Source organism: Dermacentor albipictus, chromosome 1 (assembly GCF_038994185.2).
Source record: "Dermacentor albipictus isolate Rhodes 1998 colony chromosome 1, USDA_Dalb.pri_finalv2, whole genome shotgun sequence".
NCBI classification, from domain to species: Eukaryota; Metazoa; Arthropoda; class Arachnida; order Ixodida; family Ixodidae; genus Dermacentor; species Dermacentor albipictus.
In genome coordinates, this window is record NC_091821.1 from 295067114 (window position 1) to 295089353 (window position 22240).

At 47.7% G+C, this 22240-nt stretch overlaps 1 protein-coding gene and 1 pseudogene across 8 annotated transcripts in view; one reads left to right on the plus strand and one right to left on the minus strand.

Moving 5' to 3' along the window:
- LOC135921907 (mitogen-activated protein kinase kinase kinase 13-like) overlaps positions 1-22240 on the minus strand; it is a 548581-nt gene that overhangs the window by 234839 nt on the left and 291502 nt on the right. The window lies entirely within an intron of this gene.
- On the plus strand, positions 9319-10972 carry LOC135921901 (tigger transposable element-derived protein 4-like; annotated as a pseudogene).

Sequence of the window (22240 nt, forward strand, 5' to 3'; positions counted from 1 at the left end):
CTCGGCTGCTACCTCAGTAAGTGAGCAATTTAAACTTTATGGGGGAGGATTAAAGTTTACCAAGGAATTACCTCAGCGATGCGTAATTCAGTTTCTTGACATTTCTTTGATCTTCGAACAAAATCATGTTTGTTGGCAATACTCCCCAAGATCTTCGAAGCCGTTGCTAAACTTTCAATCCAAGCATTCCAAAGTAGTAAAAAACGGAATCGCCATGTCGTGCCTTAAGTCTTCCCTCACCAGATCCTGCATGCACAAAATGAGCGCCAGTTTTAATGCACAGGTCTGGCGCCTATTAGAAGCACGTTATCCTAGTGTAGCAGTGGCCACTATGGCTGAGCGCCTAAAGAAGTCGGTTTCAAGAGGGACGGATGTGATTACAGAAAGTAGTAATAGCAAAAAAAGAGTAGTGGCTATTCCGTATATTCATTCAGTGTCGCACAGGCTTAAAAAAGTTGCAAGTAGATTTGATGATAATGTTACTTTCACTGCTCCCAATAAGCTAGGCAAGATAGGCGCTGCCGTACAGAATAAAAAGGAGCGGGTAAAAGGCAAAAAACGAACAGATATTTGTCCAGTGAAGCACAGTAAGAACAACAGTTTTACTGACTGTCGTATGGGTGTGGTTTATAAAATTCCCCTTAGCTGTGGCCAGTTCTACGTAGGGCAAATGGGGCGCTGTATCAATCAGAGGCTAATGGAACATAAAAGGTCGTTAACCGGTGGATCGCCTTCTAATCTTTCGCTACATTGCCGAGATTGTAACTGCACACCAGAGTTAGATGAATGCGCGATATTGTACAGGCATAAGAATGAAGATATGCGTCTTATGGTAGAGGCATGGCATATCTATAATGGTGGAAGTGCGTGCGTGAGTCAGCCTTCGATTACTTTACATAAGGAAGAGATTAAGTGCCTTAACAGTTATTTCTCACGTAGACCGGCACGTGTACCCGACTGATAGGTGGTGTTATCATTCCTGAGCATGCGCAGATGAGTTTTGTGTCTTCTTTCTTTTTTCGCCTCAGTGCTCCCTTCAGTTGATAGTCGGCGTTCGTGTTGTCCACTTCTCTACTCTTGTGCCCTGTCTGCACGCCTCACTTCTTTTTTGCATAAGCATTCGCTCCAATGGAAAAAGTAGCAGGTGCCTGTCAAGTTCAACCTAGTTTTGTACCAGTCGACAATTACCAAATAAGGAGGTTCACGCAACAGGCCTCACTACATCTGTGTCGGATAGTCAATGAACAAGTGGCCTGTTTGCACCTGCTTTGTGAACCCAAAGCTAGTTTTGTAATGGATTGCTTGAAGCTACGAGGAGACCGATGCATGCCTATGAATGGTGTCCAGAACAAGAGGCTGCGCCAAGATGATGTGTCGATAAGATGGCAGCTGTGAATAATGTCATTGCCATCCTGTACACTTGATTTTGTTGGCAAGATGGTTTGTCGGCTTTCCAAGTGTCATGTGGCCTCAGCAAATAGATCTGTATCGATTCGGCACCAAACCGTAACACAGAGGGACCCTCAAAAGCTTTTCAAGGCACCATATTTCGGTCACAAGTTGCGTAGAGTGATGGTCAGAGAGATAGGAATCTGTAAATGTACAGGATGGCAAATAAACAATTTAATTTAATTTCAACAAGACTTGCAGCGATAGGTGTACACAGTCCAAAGTTATTGAGTCGAGAAATGTCAAATTAGAAGAAAAAACAATATTATATTGCACAAGCAATGACATACTGACATGCAGTTCGACTCAACTGCAGAAGGCCCAGCCACTTGCTATGGCTGCTCTTTATTCACTTTTGTGACATCATAGTCAGAACCAAGCAAATTTGCCGACATCATAAAACTACAGTCATGGCACGCAAGCGGCTGTAGTATGCAAACATAAGACCCCTCCCCCCTTAGACAGACCATTACTAACAATCCGCTAATGCTAAAACATAGCGCCTCAAATTCCGTCGAACATTACAAGCTCGCTGTGAAAGACGCAAGCACGGCTGATCAATGGTGGACGACGGCTCCCTCGATTCAATGACTGGTTCTGCGACATCGTCGGTCAAGATTGGTTGATGTGCAGAGGTGCCGTATGGAAATTGAACTTCTGTAGGTTGCTGCTCTACAACTTCATCTTCGGAAGTTCCGCTGCTGTGCCCATTGGTTGTGGGGAACTCGACAGGCTTGCTCTCTAGTTGCCGTTCTGCGATTGCCGGTTCCGGTGTCATGATAGCCACGCCAATCCAATGTGAAAGCTGGTACATATGGTGGCAAAGTACTCAGCCATCCAGTAACACGACCTCATAGGACACAGGCCCCGTGGATCTCGAGATAAGTGCTGTAATCAATGATGGGCCTTCATTATAGTTGCGTGTGAAGACAAGATCTTCTGGCTGGAACGTCCGTGAGGTAGGCATAGGTGCTGACAGCCAGGATTACCTATCTGCAGCCATGTCCAGATGCAGCCAGTCCAGTATAGTTGACAACCGACGGGCCATTAAAAGTTCAGTCGGTGACTGACCTGTGGCTGTGTGCGAGGTTATGTGCTGCTGTAACATGAAATCAGCCAGTCACTTTTCCCAGTTCTCGTATATGATTTGAGATAGGCCTTCTTTTGGTCGTTTGCCTGTCCGTGTCTTTTATTCTGTTGTCCGTGTACTTTTTGCGCCTAAAACCATTTCTAAAAATCATTCTATCAGCCTGTCCATTCGTGATGGGGTGGAAGAGTGTCGATGTAGCCTGACAGATCAGATTTACACTCAGAAAACTCCTGAAGTCGACGGACGTGAACTGCGCTCTGTTATCTAAGACGACTGCGGCCGGCAGCCCATGTGTCACAAATAGCCTCCACAGGACACCAATCATGGTAAGTAACGTTATCGATGATACAAGAATGACCTCTAGCCATTTTGAATACGAGTCAACCACTACCAAGAAGGTCTGCCCCTGAAACGGCCCGGCAAAATCAACACCCAGCCGGGACCATGGTGTCCGGGTGGGCTACCAATGGTGGACTGGTCCCTGTGGCATCTCTGGCTACGCCTCCTGACATGCCTGGCACCGGCGAACCCATTCTTCGATAGCAGCGTCCATTCCAAGCCACGACACATAGCTGCAAGCGAGTGCTTTCATCCTGACGATGCCTGGGTGTCCTGCGTGCAGGGTTTATGGAAGTATATGGAAATGTAACTTTTCAGTCACCACCAGTTTATCACCCGAAAGAAAGCAACCCTTGTGAGTGGACAGTTCATGTTGCCGTGAAATGAATGGCGCAAATTCGGCGCACACACACTCCCTTAGCCAGCCCTTCCACGTCCAGTTCAGCACATAGGAAAGGGTGTGATCTTTTGCAGCACAGCAGCATGGAGCTGGCGCTCCGGAATCATAGTTCGGCAGAAGCGCACCGTCCGTACAGCGCTAATAGCCATTGTCTGCTTTCGCAGGAAATGTGCTGCATCTGATCTGACATATCAGCAAGAAGTGAAGGAGCGACACAAGGGCTAATCGGTGCATGACGTGACAGTCGAGGCTACCACTGCCATCTTCCAGAAAAGGGCGTCACCACGCCCTTTTAAAAGGTGAAGGAAAGGCTGGCACGGGCTACAGTTCGGCAGCAGCGCACCGTCTGTACAGCGCTAATAGCCATCGTCTGCTTTCACAGGTGAGCTAACTGTTTAGGAGTCGAGCATTTTATTGGATTGTCCTGTGTGCTGCTGCCGAACAAAGTGTGTGTTGATACTGATGTATACTTGCTTTGTTGTCTGAGCTAGTCAGGCAAAATGTATGTGAAATACTTGTGCCGACAACTAGAGAATTTCAAGCGGGACATGAGAACGGAACTCAGAGAATTGAAAGACAGTGTAAATTTTGTTCCACTGCATGCGATGGAATGCAGGGCCTCACAAAAGATATAGCTGATTTGAGGGCTGTGATCAAGGAGCTAGCGAAACTTAATGTTCATTACAAGGCAGAGAACGAAAGGTTGTCACAGAGAGTAAACGAACTAGAACAGTATCAAAGAGCCAATAATTTAGAAATTAAAGGTGTGCTAGGTGGAAATGACGTCATGACAGTGATAGAAAGAATTGGAGTAGCGCTTGGCGAGAGCATTTCAGAAAGTGATAGTGACACGTGTCACTGGGTGCCAACAGCAAAGACTGGCGTCAAAACGTTGTGCGTTTCGTGCAGAGAGTGAAAAGAAACCATGTGCGCATGAAGACAAGAAAAAAAGCAGCTAACTTGTAAAGATCTTGTTTCACCTCAGACAACTCAGTGTACGTCAATGAGCATTTGACGCAACAAAAGAAAAAACTTCTCGCGTCTGCGTGACAGAAAAGAAAGGAAACAAAGTGGCAATATGTCTGGACTGCCAATGGCATGGTGCTTGCTCAGAAAGATGAAGGCTTGCCCATTCTACGCATCACCACTATTGAGGACTTATCTAAAATGACCAACATAATGATAAATTATGACACTAATATGGCGTCTACTCATTAATCTGATCACCAAGTGACAGACGCTTATTATGACATGCAAAAGTTGAACAAAGAATATTCCGGATGCAAGATGTTATTCTGTATACATATTAATACAAGAAGCATTAGAAATAAGTTCGATGAAATTAATGAGTTAATACAATCAAAAACCGAAAAATTTGATGTTGTGCTTTCCACGGAAACATGGTTAACTGCAAATGATCCTGTTCCACAGTTTTCAGGGTATAGCTCGCATTGTGTAAGAAGAGGAAATAAAGCTGGTGGAGGGGTAGCAGTTTATGGTAAAGAGCCGTTGAAGTTAGTTGTTATTGAAAAGTTTTCTGTTATTACTGATCATGTGGAATGCTTGACCGTGCACCTAAATAAAACTGTTGTAAGTGTCGTATATAGGCCCCCAACTGGAGACAAGGCCACATTTTGTAGTTTTCTTTAAGGCTACTGCTTCTGACCTGATCGACTAGTGAGACTTGTGTATTTATGGGGGATGTGAATGTCAACATGATCACTGATAACGCATGGTCGCTAGAACTCAAAACATTGTTTTCTTGTTATGGCTGCAGTAATTACATTACTGCACCAACAAGGGTAACAATCAATAGTGCTGCATTGTTAGACATATGCATTTCGAGTTGAAATGAATGTGATGTCAAGTCGGGAGTACTAATAGCAGATGTAAGTGACCATTTACCTGTGTTTTGTCTTATACCTAAAGACCCTGACAAACAAAACAATGACTGCAAACAGCGATTTTGCCGAATAATCAGATCAAATACTCTAGAGCTATTCCGATGTCTCCTCCAGTGTATAGACTGGCAAGAAATCTATAATGAAACAAATGTAAACAGAGCGTTTGCTCTGTTTCAATGAAATGTGCTTGCGTGCTACAATTTGGCTTTTCCACTTCAGCCAGCGGCTTCTGGAAAGAAACATAAAAAGGCGCAAACCTTGGGTCGACAAAGACTTGTACGAATGCATAAAAAAAAAAAGACGCTATGTATCATGCCTTCATCCGCACGCGGCAGCCTGACCTATTCGTGACGTACAAGAAATTTAGGAATGAAGTATAAGGTGATTTAAAGAAAGTAAAGTGTGATTACTATGAGCACCTTTTTTCGAATATCTGAAGCAATCTGAGAAAAATATGGGATGCCGTTAATGATATAACAGGAAAAAATCCAAACATGCATCTGCAAATGACAGGCCTAAACGGACTGGAAATAGAATGTGCGGAAATGGTTACTTGCATGAATACGCATTTTATTAACGCTCGTATGAACCCTGCACACGTTGCAATCGGAAAGGATCACAGGTTTTCCACAACACGTGTATCAAATTCCCCCTTTTTTTTAAACCGACATGTGTGGGTGAAGTAAGTGATCTTATCAAGACATTAAAGCATGATGTTTCAGCTGGCGTAGCCGGTGTCAGTCCTATTCCGGTTAAATATGTGTCACACGAAATAGGGCCAGTGCTCGTGCATGTTATAAACTTGTCTTAGCACAGGCATTTTTCCAGACGAGCTTAAGATGGCACGTGTCACACCAATTTATAAAGGGGGAAGTGCAGACCAATTGCCGAACTACAGACCAATTTCAGTTCTCACGGTATTTTCAAAACTTTTTGAAGGTGTTATCTATGCAAGATTTTCAAATTTTTTTTACGAAACACAACGTTATTCCACAATGCCAATACGGTTTTCAAAAAAATAAGTCAACTGAGCAAGCTTTACTGGATATTAAAGATAGAATAATTGCTAACATCGAACATAAGAATTTAACGCTTGGCCTGCTTTTGGACCTGAGAAAGGCGTTTCATTCGATTGACCACTATATCTTAACTGAAAAATTGGAAAGATACGGAGTATGAGGCGCTGCAAATGACTTGATAAGAAGTTATATATGTAATAGAAAACAGTTCGTGCAGCTGGGAACTACTGCATCTGACATGCTTAACCTAAATCAACGTGTCCCACAAGGTTCAAAGTTAGGACCATTACTATATCTAATTTATGTTCATGATATTACAGATTTACCAGGTTCACAAACGTTGGCAATGGTTGCATATGATACAAATGTGTTCTTTACAGCTGATAACACAACAGAATTACAGCAGTGTGTAACTTAATATGCAACTTTGTTATCTGACTGGTTGGCGACCAACAAACTCCAGCTGAACGCAACTAAAACCTAAATTATATTCAGGGCACCTAATAAAAGAATTCAGGGTAGAATACAAGTAAAATTTAAAACTACCTTATTAAACAGGTTAAACAACAAAAGTTTCTGGGAATACATTTCAGTGAAGAATTGTCATGGAATACACATGTAAATTCCCTTTGCGGTGAATTGTCAAAAAACATCGGTGTAAGCTATAAAATTGCACACCTGATCCCTCTATGGCTGAAAAAACAACTATATAATGCACTTATTTATTCAAAGCTTTGCTACGGGATATTGGTTTGGGGTACAAGCACCAGAACAAATTACACAAAATTGGTTACCTTACAAAAATGAGTTATCCACTTGTATGCAAATTACTATGGCCGTTTTTCAGATCTAAGAACCGGTCCACTATTCCAAAAATATGATATGCTCCGTGCAGACCGGGCATATTATATACAAATTCTTCTAGTAATCCAAAAGAGAAATCCAAGCGCTTAATGTAGTGAATGTAACCTCACCGGATACTCCTTGCGACACAGCTCACGACACACACCAAAAGCAAGGACCCATTACGGGAAACAAACATTTCTCTATCAGTCCACAAAAATAATGAACAGTTACCGTGCATCTGTATCCTTAAACACTTCTTTACAAATATTTAAAGCAGAAATAAGAGATTGGTTAGATAGGGAAGATATATACCTTAAAATTTAATAAATGCGTGTAATAAAATGAAAAATGTTTCTGCCATGAATTACATATTTTTTCTTTTCAGGATTAACATATGATTTCATTTAATATCTATTGTTGGGTTTTGTATTAACACAAATATGTTTGCATCCACATGCTGTTCGCAGTTTTTTATTACTTTTGGCACACAATAAGGATGTATTTTTTTTTTGCGCATGTTGTTGCTCTATATTGCTCCATAAATTCGCTGACGTTTATTTCGTGTATAACTGCACAATTTTAGCATACCATTAGAATCTGAAACGCTTACTTGTACTTAGTCGTCGCTGTACATTGTACTATACATTTGTAGAAACGAATGACCATTGTCAGAGTTGTCGGACGATCCCCCACCGCTGTCAACCAGATGTAGGAGTCGTCGGACGATCTCGCCGCTGCCACCATTTGAAGGAGTTAAAGGTCGTAGAGAGGAACTCGGTGAACAGGATTTATTTACATTATTTACATCTTAGACAAGACATACATCGACAGTCTAGCCTGACTCCCATATGGAGCCTGCAAGACGAGCATACAGCAAACCGCTTACGAGCACACAGCTCACTAGTACACTTCTAGCACGACGAGCACTCAGCTCACTAGTACATCTCGAGCACGACAACGAGCATGCACTAGCAGCCGACAATCGCTGCTTATAAGCACTTGGCCCCCCCCCCCCCTTGATTCCAAGTGGACGGAAACGTTCGTCCAGTCATCGTTCGACGTCACCGCTCGACGTCACTGAAGATGACCCGCCCTTTTGGAGGTGGAGGAGGGCTCACATACACGTGCCGCACACACACACTGGTGTAAAGGTCTGGAGCCGACGTCAGAGGGGCTTCGTAGAAATCTGCTCCGTCCCGGGTGGCACGCCGGGTAGCACATTATCTGTTGTCTCGAAAAGCTCATGGGGAGGTTCCGTCAATTACCTCCCCTCAAGAACTCCCCTGAGCTGACCCCGCGCCACGTGGCTGCCGGTTATTCGCAGTTCTCTGAAGTGCGCCCCGTCCGGTTGGATTGGAACACGTGCAGCGGGCTGAAATAGCTGGCACGTTGTCACCCCGTACAGCCATTCCTAACACCATGGACATTGCTACGATGAATTTTCACAGTAACCAACGCTGTTGTAACGTGCAAAATTGTGCGTATGTGTGTGATCCGATGTCAAACCTGTCGTTCGTGGGGGCTGAGACCTTTTTCAGGCTTTACGCCTTTAGTCTCAGTCTACCCTTGTTTGAATGAACGAGAAATAAAATTCAATTCAATATTTAACAACATAGCGACCTCCGCCAGCTCAAGGTCATCCTGGTGCGGTTGCGGCAAAGGCAGCCTACCTAGGCTATCCGCGTGGACCAACCGTCATCCACATCGATCGAGTACAGAGTACAGTGCAGTCCACTTATAACGATACCACATATAACGATATATCGGTTATAACGATGGGTTGACATGAGAGTGTCATTTTATGCATTAGGTCTATGGGGAAAAAAAACACTTATAACGATAGGTTATTCACCGCATATCGGATATAACAATCAAAATTTTGCCGTCCAGATGGCTTTTTCCGTGCAAAATAATCGTAGCATTTGCGTTGCTTAGTTCCCTGAAATGAACAATGTCAAGACGAGGCGATATTTACCTCCATAAGTTTGTATCTGCCGCCATTACCACACTGCGCATCCCAACGTTACTAGGCGCGTCCCATGCCGTCTGCGTACCAGAGAGTACCTGAGTAGGCGCAGCGCACCACAAGATGGCACTAGCTGCTTCATGAACGTTGGCCACAGTCACTCCGAAAGAGAGAGAAAGAAAAAAAAAAGCGACAACCAATGCAGCGCGGTGGCGACCGTCCTGCACTCAGTCTCTCTTTCTCTCGCGATAGCAGGCTGATGCTGCCGAAGCAGCGTGCAACCAACGGTACAACCCAGTTCGAAGATGGCACCGACAAAGCGCAAAGCTGTGTCGCTTGACACGAAGATGGATATTTTGCAGGACTCTCAACGCAGCTTCAAGGTGAGCGCCCTCATGAAGAAGTATGAGCTCGCTCAGTCGACGATATCAACCATCTTGAAAACCGGGAGCACCGCGATTGTGAAGGCAGGAGCTATCAGCGGCCATGCCGATCAGCGGAAAAGGGTTAGAGAGCCTTTGTACGCCGATGTTGAAGAGGCGCTTTACCTGTGGTCCATCACAACCCGCGCGCATAATGTGCCTATTAGTGGGCCAATACTTGCCACACCAAAGCGAAAAACTTCGCTTTTTTTCTGGGACGCTCAAATTTTGAGCCTGGGGGAGGCTGGATTTAGCACTTTAAAGAGCGGCACGGAATCGCTTACAAAAATGTGGTAGGGGAAGCGGCGTCTTTGGACACAGAGGCAAAGCAGCAGTGGCTGCAGACAAAGCTGCCCGGCGTGCTGGAACGCTACGTGGAGAAGGACATATATAATTGCGACGAAACTGCTCTGTTTTTTCAAATGTTGCTGTCGAAGACCCACGCTCTCAAAGGAGATCGATGTCCCGGCGGGAAGCACTCGAAACTTAGGGTGACCGTGTTGCTGTGCGTTAGCATGGACGGGAGCCATCGTCTCAAGCCTTTCATGATCGGGCGATCAAAGAAGCCAACGTGCTTTAAGAATCAGCACATCCCCGTCCGCTTTCGCAGCAATAAGAAGGCAAGGATGACCCCCCCTTATGTAATGCCCCTTCCAGGGGTCTTTGAGGACCAATAAATGATGATGACGATAATGACCTGTTCGAAGAATGGCTGCTCGAGTTCGACAGTATAAATGAAGGCCAAGGAAGAAAAGTAGTGTTGCTACTTGACAACTGTAGTGCACACAGCATTAACCCGAAGCTAACATCTGTCGAATTGATGTTTCTGCCTCCGAATATTACAGCAGGCCTGCAGCCGTTGGACGCCGGCGTCATCGCCAACTTTAAAGTCCTGTATCGGCGGCGCATGCTGGAGTGGATAATTTTAGCCATTGACCGCGCAGCTCCTGGCACGTTGGGTCATGCAGACGGGCACCCTGACCTGAAGATCAGCCTTTTGAAAGCCGTGCGCTTCGTTTATGGTGCATGGTATGAAGTAAATCAGTCAACCATATACAGCTGCTTCAAAAAGGCGGGCTTTGTGCATCAGGACGAACTTCCCCAACCCACTGAGACCAACACGGTGGAAGCCGCTGACATAACCGAGATCTGGGAGCTCGTTCCTACTGGTGACACAGGTGGTGCGTCGATGGAGGAGTTTTTGACTGCAGACAGTGCTGCCTCATTCTGCAATGAGGTCACTGACGAGGCAATCGCTGAAGATGTGCTGTCTCGACAGACGGCAAAGTTGTGCGACGGTGGCGACGGCAGCAGCGACAGTGACAACGAGATTGACAGTGGCTCCTTGACCCCGACCACGATGTCCACGCAAAGTGAACTGTTGTCGATAGACTCTTTAATTGATTTTATGCATGCTAAATGATTGCCACCAGTGTTCGCACAGCAGCTGGAATTCATGCACACCACGGTTGTGAAGCTGAAGCTGCCGCAAAAGCAAGTGCAGATTTCGGACTATTTCGGCGTACCTAACCCTTGACACGGTCATTGGCGCTACAAATAAACTTTGTTTTTCACAGTCTACTTTCCACATCATCTATTCTTCAGAGCAAGTAGCAAATTCGAGTTTGGAGCTGCAAAGGTATGTTCCACGTTTTTTTTTAAACTGCAGCCCAGATATAGTGATCATCGGTTATAACGATCATATTTTTCGTCTCTCTCGATATCGTTATAAGTGGACTGCACTGTAATGGTAGCCATTTAAGAAAATGGACTAATGCAGCATGCATTGCAACAACATTTGTGATGTCGAACAGTTGAGAACGAACAACACAGTCAGTGGCTTATGATCCATGTGAACCTGAAACGGGCAGGCGTACATGTAATCATGGCACTTTTTCACACCTGCCACAATAGCGACTGCCTCCTTGCCGATATGCACATAGTTCCTCTTGGCGGCGGACAAGGTTCGCGAATAAAAGGCAATTGGAGCTCCGGTGCCATCTGGCTCCATACCAGTATTGGAGCATGGCTCCAATACCGTACGGAGATGCACCACAACCAAGGATAACTGGTTTCCTTTCGTCAAAGTGTAGACTTGGTTGGATGCCAAGAGCCATTTCACACTGACAAAGACACTCTGTTGCACTCGACCTCAAACCCAAGTTGCATGCTTGTCCAGCAGGCAATGTAACGGTAGCAAGCATTTGACGCCCTCTCGGGCATAATCTTCGTTGGCCCGCCAGGCTTGGTAGGCAACATATAAACACCGCAATAAGGCACCGCAATAAACACCAACGAGCACAGCTGCTCGGCGGTCAGTCATCGTTCATCACCACTACGCTGCGGAGCGTCTGTCTAACGGAGGGTGCCTCGAGCCCTCCCTCGTTCTTGAACCCGGGCGGATCGTGACACTGGCGACGAGTACCCACGGATTGTCCCACGCCGCCGCGAGCGGTGAAACACCGCCCCTCATTGCTGACGCCATGCCGCCGTACAGAAAGCTTGAGTTGTTCGAGGGAGATGGGTCCGCCTGGCCAATTGACGAGGAACAAGTCCAAGTGTTCTTCCGGGCTAACGACACACCCGAGGCGAAACAGCGGGACATTTTCCTGGCCAGCTGCAGGACCTGCATCTTCAGTCTCCTGCTCGATCTTCTCAAGCCAGCCGTGCCACATGTTAAGACACTGGGTGAGCTGCTTGCCATACTTGCATTTCAATCCAGCACTGTTCACACCTAATGGAGCATTTCCGCTTAAACAACCGGAGCCGCCGGGAAGGAGAGACCCTCGGGCAGTTTGTTGCTGCGCTACAAGGGTTAGTGAGTGACTGCGTTTACGGGGACCAGCTGGACTCACTGCTCCGGGACCATTTCGTCTGCGGACTCAAGAACCCCGCCATGCAGACGTGACTCCTGGAGCTTCCTGACCCCTCGCTGCACGACGCCGTGAAGGCAGCGCTGGCAATAGAAGCTGCCGCCAAGACACCAGCGAGATTGCCTGTGCGACTGGCTCACCGTCGGCGAAAGCTGCGGTCAACAAGTTGGCGACAAAGGGCAGTACCTGCGGTCGCTGTGGTGGTGCCCACTCGAATAACCTAACCTAACGAATAACCTAACTTCCACAATAAATAACACTGAGGCGAAGGATTTCATCGACATCTGTTTGAATTTTAACTTAACATAGCTTATCTCAGAGCCGACACATGTAACGCGCGACTGCGCAAACATTTTGAACCTTATACTTACTGACCATCCAGAGACATTATCATCGGTTACCTACCTTCGTCCTATCAGCGACCACAGTGTAATTCATGCCACATTTGACTTTGCCCCAGCACCCCGTGTTCTTTCCAGCAAAACTATCAACCTGTATGAAAAAGCAAATTTTGAAGCTATAAATGAAGAATTATGCACTTTTTATGCAGTCTTTGAAACCTCATTTAATGAACTAGCAAACAAGTATATTCCGAAACTAACATTCCGTGCGAATCATAAGAATCTCTGGTTCAATAACAATTTAAAAAGGTTGGAAAATAAGAAAAAAAGACTTTTTCATAGAGCCAAGTTTAAACCAAGCCCAACTTCATGGGATAAATATTACGCCGCTGAGAGTGAATACTTACGTGCTGTCCACAATGCCAAATGGTCTTTTTTCAATAACGACTTACCTAAAATGTTAACAGACAACCCCAAGAAATTTCGGAAAGTTATCAACCCAAGTAACACACGCACTGTAACTCTTGTTGATGATATGGGTGAAATCGTGCCTGAAACTGACTGCGCACTCATATTTAACAACGCATTTTCGTCAGTATTTTCTAATGATAATAACGTCCCATTGACTAATGTCCCCTGAAACATAGTTTCTAGCATGCCGAGCGTGGTGTTCTATCCTGATGGTGTTTTGCGCATAATTGAAAACCTTAAACTTTCATCCTCAGCAGGTATAGATGGTATAAACTCTAAACTGCTAAAAAATACAAAATATATTTCTTCATCATTTTTGTGTCTTATATTCTCGCAGTCACTTTCTACAGGTTCCATGCCTCACGACTGGAGGGTGGGGGAGGTTATTCCCATCTACAAGTCTGGTAATAAGAACACACCGCTAAATTATCGACCCATCTCTCAAACTAGTCTTTCTTGCAAAATCATGGAACACGTCATCTACTCCCTGATCATAAATCATTTGGACGCGAATCAATTTTTTCATTCGGCACAGCATGGGTTCCGCGAGGGTTTCTCTACCAAAACGCAACTAGCTCTATTTCTACACGACTTACATGTAAACCTTGACTCTAACCAACAAACTGACGATATTTTTCTGGACTATGAAAAGGCCTTTGACAAAGTTTCTCACCGCCACTTACTACTAAAGCTTTCTTCTTTGAACTTACACAGTGACGTACTCAAATGGCTCGAAGCATTCCTTACTGATCGCTACCAATTCGTTTCTGTAAATGACAAATCATCCACTCTTCTCCCTGTAACTTCTGGAGTCCCTCAGGGATCAGTTCTCGGTCCTCTTCTTTTTCTAATTTATATTAATGATTTACCCCAACACGTATCTTGTAAGATACGAATTTTCGCTGATGACTGCGTGATTTACCATCCACTTTCTAATGCTACTGACGAAAACACCTTACAACGAAGTCTTAACAATGTGCAGTCTTGGAGTGAAAATTGGCTGATGACTCTTAATCCCAACAAATGTAAACATATATCTTTTACCCGTCGCCGTAACCCTTTCCTGTCCTCTTATACTATAGTAAACGTTCCTTTAGAATCAGTAGAATCATTTAAGTATTTGGGCGTCACACTTTCTCGTGATCTCAGTTGGGGTACGCATATTTCCAACATACTTTCATCAGCTAACAGAACTTTTGGCTTCATGAGACGACACTTGCGTGACGCCCCGCAGAACGTAAAACTCCTAGCTTTCAAATCCCTTATCAGACCGAAAGTTGAATACGCATCACCCATCTGGAATCCATATCAAGTCTATCTAGTTAACGAGCTCGAGTCCTTTCAAAACCACGTCGTCAGATACATCCATTCATCCTACTCATACGACGTAAGCGTATCCTCCTTAAGAGCAAAATCTGATCTACAGCCCCTTGCACGTCGCCGCGCTACTGCTAGCCTTTGCCTCTTTCATAAGTTTTTTTACAGTACCTTATTTCACAAGCCATATATCACACCACCCGCACGCATATCGCTACGAACTGGGTACCCATTACAAGTCTTACGCCCATGCTCCCGCACAACTACTTTTTCCTCGTCTTTTTTTTCCCCGCACAGCATCAGATTGGAACGCCCTTCCCCACCACGTAGCTGCAATCACTTGCCCGACATCGTTTCTTGAAAATGTGTCCTTGTTGGCTAATCAATAACCTGCTTTTTCACGTGTTATTATTTCTGTTTTTATGCACTTGCGAAAATGTAGCTTCCATGTACAATTTTTTCTGTATACCTGTGTTTATATTTGCATTATCAACTGTACCCACCTCTTATGTAATACCCCTAGCAAAGGGGTCTTTAAGGAAATAAAACTGAACTGAACTGAACTGAACTCCCCCTCACAGTGCCAGTTCTCTCAAGCACAATGCTTCACATGTGGGAAAACTGGGCACCTAGCACGGGTATGCTGAAGGGGGAGGACGAACAGCAAACAGCAGCCTCGTTCAAGCCCAGGTACCACATATGCCCGCGGCCAGGGTAGCCATCGCAAGGGTGCGTGGCAGGGGCGTGTGGCAGCAGGCTCAAGTTCTTCCACAGCCAGGCTCCACGTCGTGGCCGAGGAACCGCCGATTTTCTACATGTGGCACACAGGCCTTGTCCCGTCGTCTGTGCCGCCGTACCTGCTGACTGTTAAAATCTGTGGGCACCCGATTTCCATGGAGCTGGACACAAGGGCCAGCTTGTCGGTCATGGCCAGGAAACTCTTCAGGCGTACTTTTCCTGGCAGGTCCGTCAAGGCTTCGGGTGTGATACTGCACAGCTACTCCGGGCAGCTCTCCTAGGTCGAGGGTCAGGCACAGGTCAGCATTCGCTTTGGCGACAAGGAGGCAACCCTTCCCCTTTACTTAACCAAGGGGTCGTCGCCGACGCTGCTGGGCCGAAAATGGATTCATGCACTGGGCGTTCGTCTGCCCGAGTACTAGGAAGCCAGCGTGCATGTAGTGAAAGACGTCCCCAGCCTCCTAACCGAGTTCAAGTCCCTGTTCCAGCCAAGGGTGGGCACCTTCTAGAGCATGACGGCTGGCATCTATGTACCTGAGGGAGCCTGGCCAAGTTTTTTCAAGCCTCGCCCATTGCCACTCGCCCTGATGGCCGAGGTCACCCAGGAGCTGCAACGGTTACAGAGAGAGGGAATCCTGGTGCTCCTCAAGACGTCTGAATGGGCCGCTCCCATCGTACCAGTCCTCAAGCGAGATGGCAGTGTCAGGATCTTCGGGGATATTAAGGTTACCATCAACCCCATCGCTACTGTCGAGAAGTACCCGTTGCCCCGGATTGAAGATCTCTGGTCAGCGTTGTCCAGTGGACAGGAGTTCACCAAACTTGACCTCAGAGATGCTTACCAGCAACTGGTGCTCCAGGATGCCTCCAAGAGTATGTCACAATACCGACAACTTTGGGGCTCTTCCAGTACACGTGCTTACCGTTTGGCATGGACTCAGCCCCAGCCATATTTCATAAGGAGATGGACAACCTCTTCAGGGGCAAGAGGCACGTGGCGGTGTACTTGAATGACATCCTAGTTACTGGAAGCGACGACAGGGACCACCTGCAAAACCTGCACAACGTCCTGGCACAGCTGCAGGATGTTGGTTTTAAGCTCAAGCTGGAAAAGTGCACTTTCCTGGCCCCCAGTCTTGAGTACTTGGGACATGTCATTTCCCAGGCTGGCCTATTCCCGGCTCCCCACAAAGTTGATGCTGTGCTCAAGGTGCCTAAGCCCAGGAACAAGGAGGAGCTTCAGAGCTACCTCAGCCTCATCAACTTCTACAGGAGTTTCTGCCGCACCTATCAGAGCATCTACAGCCGCTCCATCTTCTGCTTTGAGATGGTCAGCAATGGGTCTGGAAGAAGGAACAGGACTGGGCCTTCCAGTGCAGCGAGGAGCTAATCACCAAAGCTCCAGTGCTGGTACACTTCGATCCTGCCAAGCCTGTCGTCCTTACCGTAGATGCATCGCCGTATGGCATGGGAGCCATTCTGGCGCACCGGGACAAGGATGGCCAGGAATGCCCTGCGTCGTTTGCTTCTCGTCGGCTTCATGCTGCAGAGCAACGCTACAGCCAGCTGGACAAGGAAGGCCTGGCCCTCATGTTCGATGTCGAACGCTTCCACCAGTATCTGTGGGGCCGGAAGTTCGATGCGGTACGGACCACAAGCCGCTATTGGGGCTACTGGAGAGAGAGAAGGCAGTTCCTGTGCAGGCATCACCTCGAGTGGTACGCTGGGCCTTGAGGCTGGCAGCTTAAGTTACCAGCTGCTTTACCGTCCGAGAAAGGACCTGGGACCTGCTGATGCCCTGAGCCGCCTGCCCCTGCCAGAGGTGGCTGATGCTGTTCCAGAAACTGCTGAAGTGTTCATGCTGGAGCACGCGTACACGGAGGTGCTCTCCAGATCTGCGGTATCGCAAGCGACCAGCTGGGACCCAGTCCTGTCTCAGGTGGTCAAGGCAGTGTCCCGTGGGGAGGAATTGGTTCAGCAGGCCTATAGCTACAAAGCCGCTGAGCTGAGCTTGCAGCAGGGCTGCCTACTGTGGGGTTCCAGGGTTCCACAAAGTCTCCCACAAAGTCTCCGGTCCAGGGTTCTGCAGTTGCTGCACGCGGGTCATCCGGGTGTGGAAAAGACTAAGATGGTGGCCCGGTCCTATGTTTGGTAGCCTGGCCTGGACCAGGACATCGCTCAGACGGTGCAGAGCTGCCAAATCTGCCAGAAGCATCAGCGGGCCTCACGTCATGTGGAAATCACCCCCTGGCCATTCCGCACAGACCCTGGTCCCCCCCTACATGTGGATTTTGGGGGACCTTTCAAGGGTCATTACTTCCTGGCGGTGGTGGACGCCTTTTCGAAGTGGGTGGAGGTTCTACCTGTCATCACTCTATCAGCAGGCGCAACCATTGCAGCGCTACGACAGGTATTCGCCACCCAGGGCTTGCCAAATGTCATCGTGTCAGACAACGGTCCTGCTTTCGCCATCACTGAGTAGCTGGCCTGGCTGACGAAGAACGGAATCTGCCGGATGATGGTTCCGTCATACCACCCTGCTTCAAATGGTGCAACTGAGCGGGTGGTGCAAACTATCAAGGAGAAACTCAAGAAGAGCCAGACTGGGGATTTCCGGACGCAGATTACCCAGATACTGTTTCAGTACCAGACCACGCCCCATGATGTCACTGGTCGTGCCCACTGTGAGCGCCTGCTGGGTCGAATGGTCAAGACACCCTTGGACGTCTTGCATCCGGACCTCCGATCCACAGTGCTCCTGATGTAGCTGAAGCAGAAGCTGGCTGCTGATCAAGAGTGCTGTCCCGGGCCTTTGCCGGAGTCGGGAGCTCCAGTTTTCGCCAGGAACTTCCGTCCTGGGCCACCCTGGTCCGCCGGACAGGTGGTGTCTCCTGCCAGCGCCTCATCGCTGCTCGTCCGCATGCCAGACAGGGCCACCTGGCAGAGACATGCCGACCATGTTAGGCCTCGCCTCGGTACCTGGCCAGCACCCTCGACTGCCACTTCCGAGTTCCAGCCCGCAGGAGGACTAGCGGCAGCACCAGTCGCTTCCAGTAGAGCACCGCCCACCTCGGAGACGGGAAGTGTTGCCAGTGGTGCGGTGCCCGTTGGGCCGGTGTCGAGCCCGTCACCACTCACAAGGCCGACCACTGCGGATCCTCCGGAGGGAGCAAGGCTGGCTCAGGCAGCACCTGGCGTTGCCACGCCCGGCCCGTCAACACCGATGCCCAGGTGGAGTTCTCGACGGCGGAGGCCACAGGACCATTACTCACCTGGGTAGCAGGCACTGTCGACCCTGCTAGGGCGGAGGCAGAGCCTCGCACTTTGAACTTGGATGTTTGTTGTCGACAAACAAACTGGAGGTAAGAGGGTGTAACAAGCATGTGACACCCCTTGGGCATAATCTTCGTTGGCCCGCCAGGCTCGGTGGCCTGCCTGGCTCGGTAAGCAACATTGGTCACCGCACCCCAATAAACACCGACGAGCATAGCTGCTCGGCGGTCAGCCATCGTTCATCCCCACCACGCTGCGTGGTGTCCATGTAACGGACGGTGCCTCGAGCCCTCCCTTGTTCACGAACCCTGGCGGATCGTGACAGTAACGGTTCGGCAATTGTTGCCTTGTGGAATACAAACCAACAGCATAACATTATGTGACAAAAAAGGAAAGGCAGAAGGAGGAGGAGAGGGCAAATCAAGCCTGCCTCATGTCAACATAAGCTGTGCAGGAAATTGTGTTCAACATGAGATAAGGCAACAAAAGTGTCTCTTACACAGTCATGGCCCTTTTCCTTGATCTGAAAGGCTTCTAAAAGCTCACGGCCCATTTTATTCTTGCTTCTGCTTGGAATCATTAATTTTGTTGAACAGTGGTCTACATTCTTCACATGCAATGCAATGAGTGGGCAAGTGCACTTCTTCTCTTTTCCTAATTGATAATGCATGCTCCCCTGTGTGTTCATTCTCTTTTTTCCCCCCTTCATTTTTTTTTTGTCCCATGTGAACACTGCCTATATATGCAGATTCGACAGAAATAAACCCAGCTGATAGCATCATATTATTTTCACCTACATGCAATAATCCATTTATTACGCACCATCTCTAGTTCTCTTGGTGCTATTCCTCACCAGTGTTTTAGTATTCGATGGGATGAAACTCAGTGAAATGGTTGTGCCGCTACGGATGCATGGTACTAATTAATCAAACTTAGTACAACAAATCATTCACGGGTTTAGGAGCTCGTGATTGGTAGGCAATTTGCAAAAACTTTTTGCTCTCTGTAATTAAGCCGGTCACAGCATTTCTTCTCACCAAAAAGCTCCTTCTTTTTGCGAAACCGAGGCGCATCACTTAATACGATGAATACATGCTTCCAAAGACATGTCAGTGTGATTGTAATCATACTCGTTATAATGGAACGGGTATAATGAACTAATGGATATAATGCAGCAATTGTGATTCCCCTTGAAGTTCCAATAGATGCCCATGTATTGAAAACCTTGTTTCCTCGCAATGGGTATAATGAACCTTCTTTAAGGGTGCAGCTTTTTGGCACCCGTTCTTGCATTTCCATCACCGTCGTGCCTCGCCATAACCAGCTTTGTAGCCGGGGCCAGCACAGTGCTGGCGCCATCTCTTGCGCACGGCGCAAGCCTTGCTCTCTTCGCTCCTCCTCCAATGCCACCCATGTGCGGCGGCAATCAGAGCGCCGGCTCGGTGGCGGCTGATCTCAATGATGTGCTGCTGCCCAAGCCAAAACAAATAGCCGCCACTGTTCGCCACTGCGTGTACCCCTTTCCCCCTCCTCTCCTCCGTGGCGGCAACCGCGCAAGAGTGTGCGGTGTTCTCCGGTTGCCAAAGCGCTGGCTCGGTATCAGCAAATCATGGTGCGTTCTTCCCAAGCTGAAACGCAAAGCCACCTTCAGTTCACTCGTTAGCAGCGTCAGCGGCGTCAATCAGTCGTTGCCATCTCTTCACTGCGCAACGTTCCTATGTGCCTATGCGCTGCCTCCCGCAACCTCCCGATAAGCGAGGTAGCTGCGCCAAGCTATGCTCCGTTTGCGACTGCTGGTGCAAAATGTTCCGCACCAGATGGATTGTCCAAGGCTCACAGACGGTTTATATTATAATATAATCCGTCTGTCTATATAAGTAGTTTATTCTCAGCCAGTTGTTTGTGGGCCATGAGTGAGGCAACCAGTGGAAGTTCTTCATCTGCTGCAGCTGCTAAACAAGCTGCCCGAGCAGAGGCCCAGCGCCGCCGCCACCAGAATCGAGAGGTGCGCTATGCCGAACCAGGCATTGGTGCAGCAAGTCTAGCACATATCCATCTATTTCTCTGAGCACAAAGCTACCTTCATGACAATCAAGAACTGGGAGTGGAGTGTTTCTTGAAAAAGTGAAGAATAAAAAGTTGTAACTGTATATACATGTCTTGCTTGAATTATTTGCCTCAGTATATAGAAAAGCCGAAAAAGCTGAAGAGCTGCACTCAAATTTTGCACCAGAAAGTAACGTAATCATCGGCAATTTTTTTTTTTTTTTCGCTACGAGCATTTACTGACTATTTTGGTATCTGTCAGGTCAATGTCTTACACCGCGTGACATTCGCATCTCCCGGCCTCCCCTTTCCCGTGGAACTGATGCACCCGCCTCTTTCACTGCATGCATGGGGCAGCACCGACTGCGGTTGTGTTGTTGCTTGTCGTTGCCTCCGTGCCACGGTGTAAGAATAGGTTAGGTGAGAGAACGGTGCGGCGGCAACGCTTTGTGCGAAGCGGCGAATTAAGTTCTGGTTAGGAGACCCCCCCGAGAAGTGGTGCGCGAAACTAGCGCCCGCCTAAAGCCCCTCCATCCACACCAGTCTCGCTCGCTGCGCCTGCTCTTGTGATCGTGCACACCTGCGTTAGCGCTATGTGTTAGCGCTCCGATCTGCTTCGTTGTATAACGTACTGGCGTGCCATCAATGAATGAATGAATGAATGAATGAATGAATCAATCAATCAATCAATCAATCAAGTTTAGTTACCAGAAAACATGCGATGGGAAAGTGCTTTGTACCATACTGCAACACGGGTTATAAGTCCTGTAAAGAATAGCTATCGCTTTTTACGCCGCCGCACGACCAAGCCAAGCTTGACGCATGGAGACGTGCGATACCTCGCAAAGACCGGGTACTGCAACGCACAGAGTGTGTTTGTGAAAAACATTTCATGGTCCACAGCTATTGATGGCCGCATTCCGATGTCGGGCAACAGGAGGGCGGGACTTACCAAGGATGCCCTGCACACTATCTTTGAAGGAGTGCCGAGTTACCTGTCAAAGAAGATTAAGAGTCTTTGCAAGCAGTCAAGGTGGAATATTTTCCGTACAGCTTCCTCTACGTCTACACGTGGACCCAGCAACGTGGACCCAGTTGGCGAAGTTATTGAGAGCAGCAATGTCGTCGGAGCAAGTGACCTCTGCACTTCGTCACCATTCGAAGAAATGTTCTGCACAGCATCGACTCTGTGCCTTTCGACACCTTCCTGGGCGACGCATCACATCGACGTGGAACGGTTCTGTGACCTCGTGTTCCACGACCCCTCTCTGCTACTCAGAAGTGACGGTGCATAGTGTGCTTTTTAACCGAAAGTCTGTGCATGTGAAAAGTGACATGGCTGTGCAAGTGTACATATTCGGCAAACCGGTTGAATGCAGTATGCTAGGCATAAATAATTTTGCTGGGTCAACTTCCCAAATGGAGGATGTTCTAAAAACTGTTGACAACTTACACATTTGCCGTGGGGGACTTAATATGAAGGACTTTCCTTCTGTGGCTCCTGAATGTGCCTTCGTTGAGTGCCAGAGTAAATGGAGGCATAAAAGATGCCCACTGCTGTTACCTGCGAGAGATATATGTCGTGCATGCAGTAGCCTGTCTCATACTCTCAGAATCCATGCCGACCGGCAAGCTGCTCGAGCGAAACAGCGACAACCACTGAGATGCATCAGGCTGTCTGTGTCACTTGCCAAAAAACAGAAGATTGACACCTTGCATCGCGCAAGGGCTCTCTTGCTAAAGTCA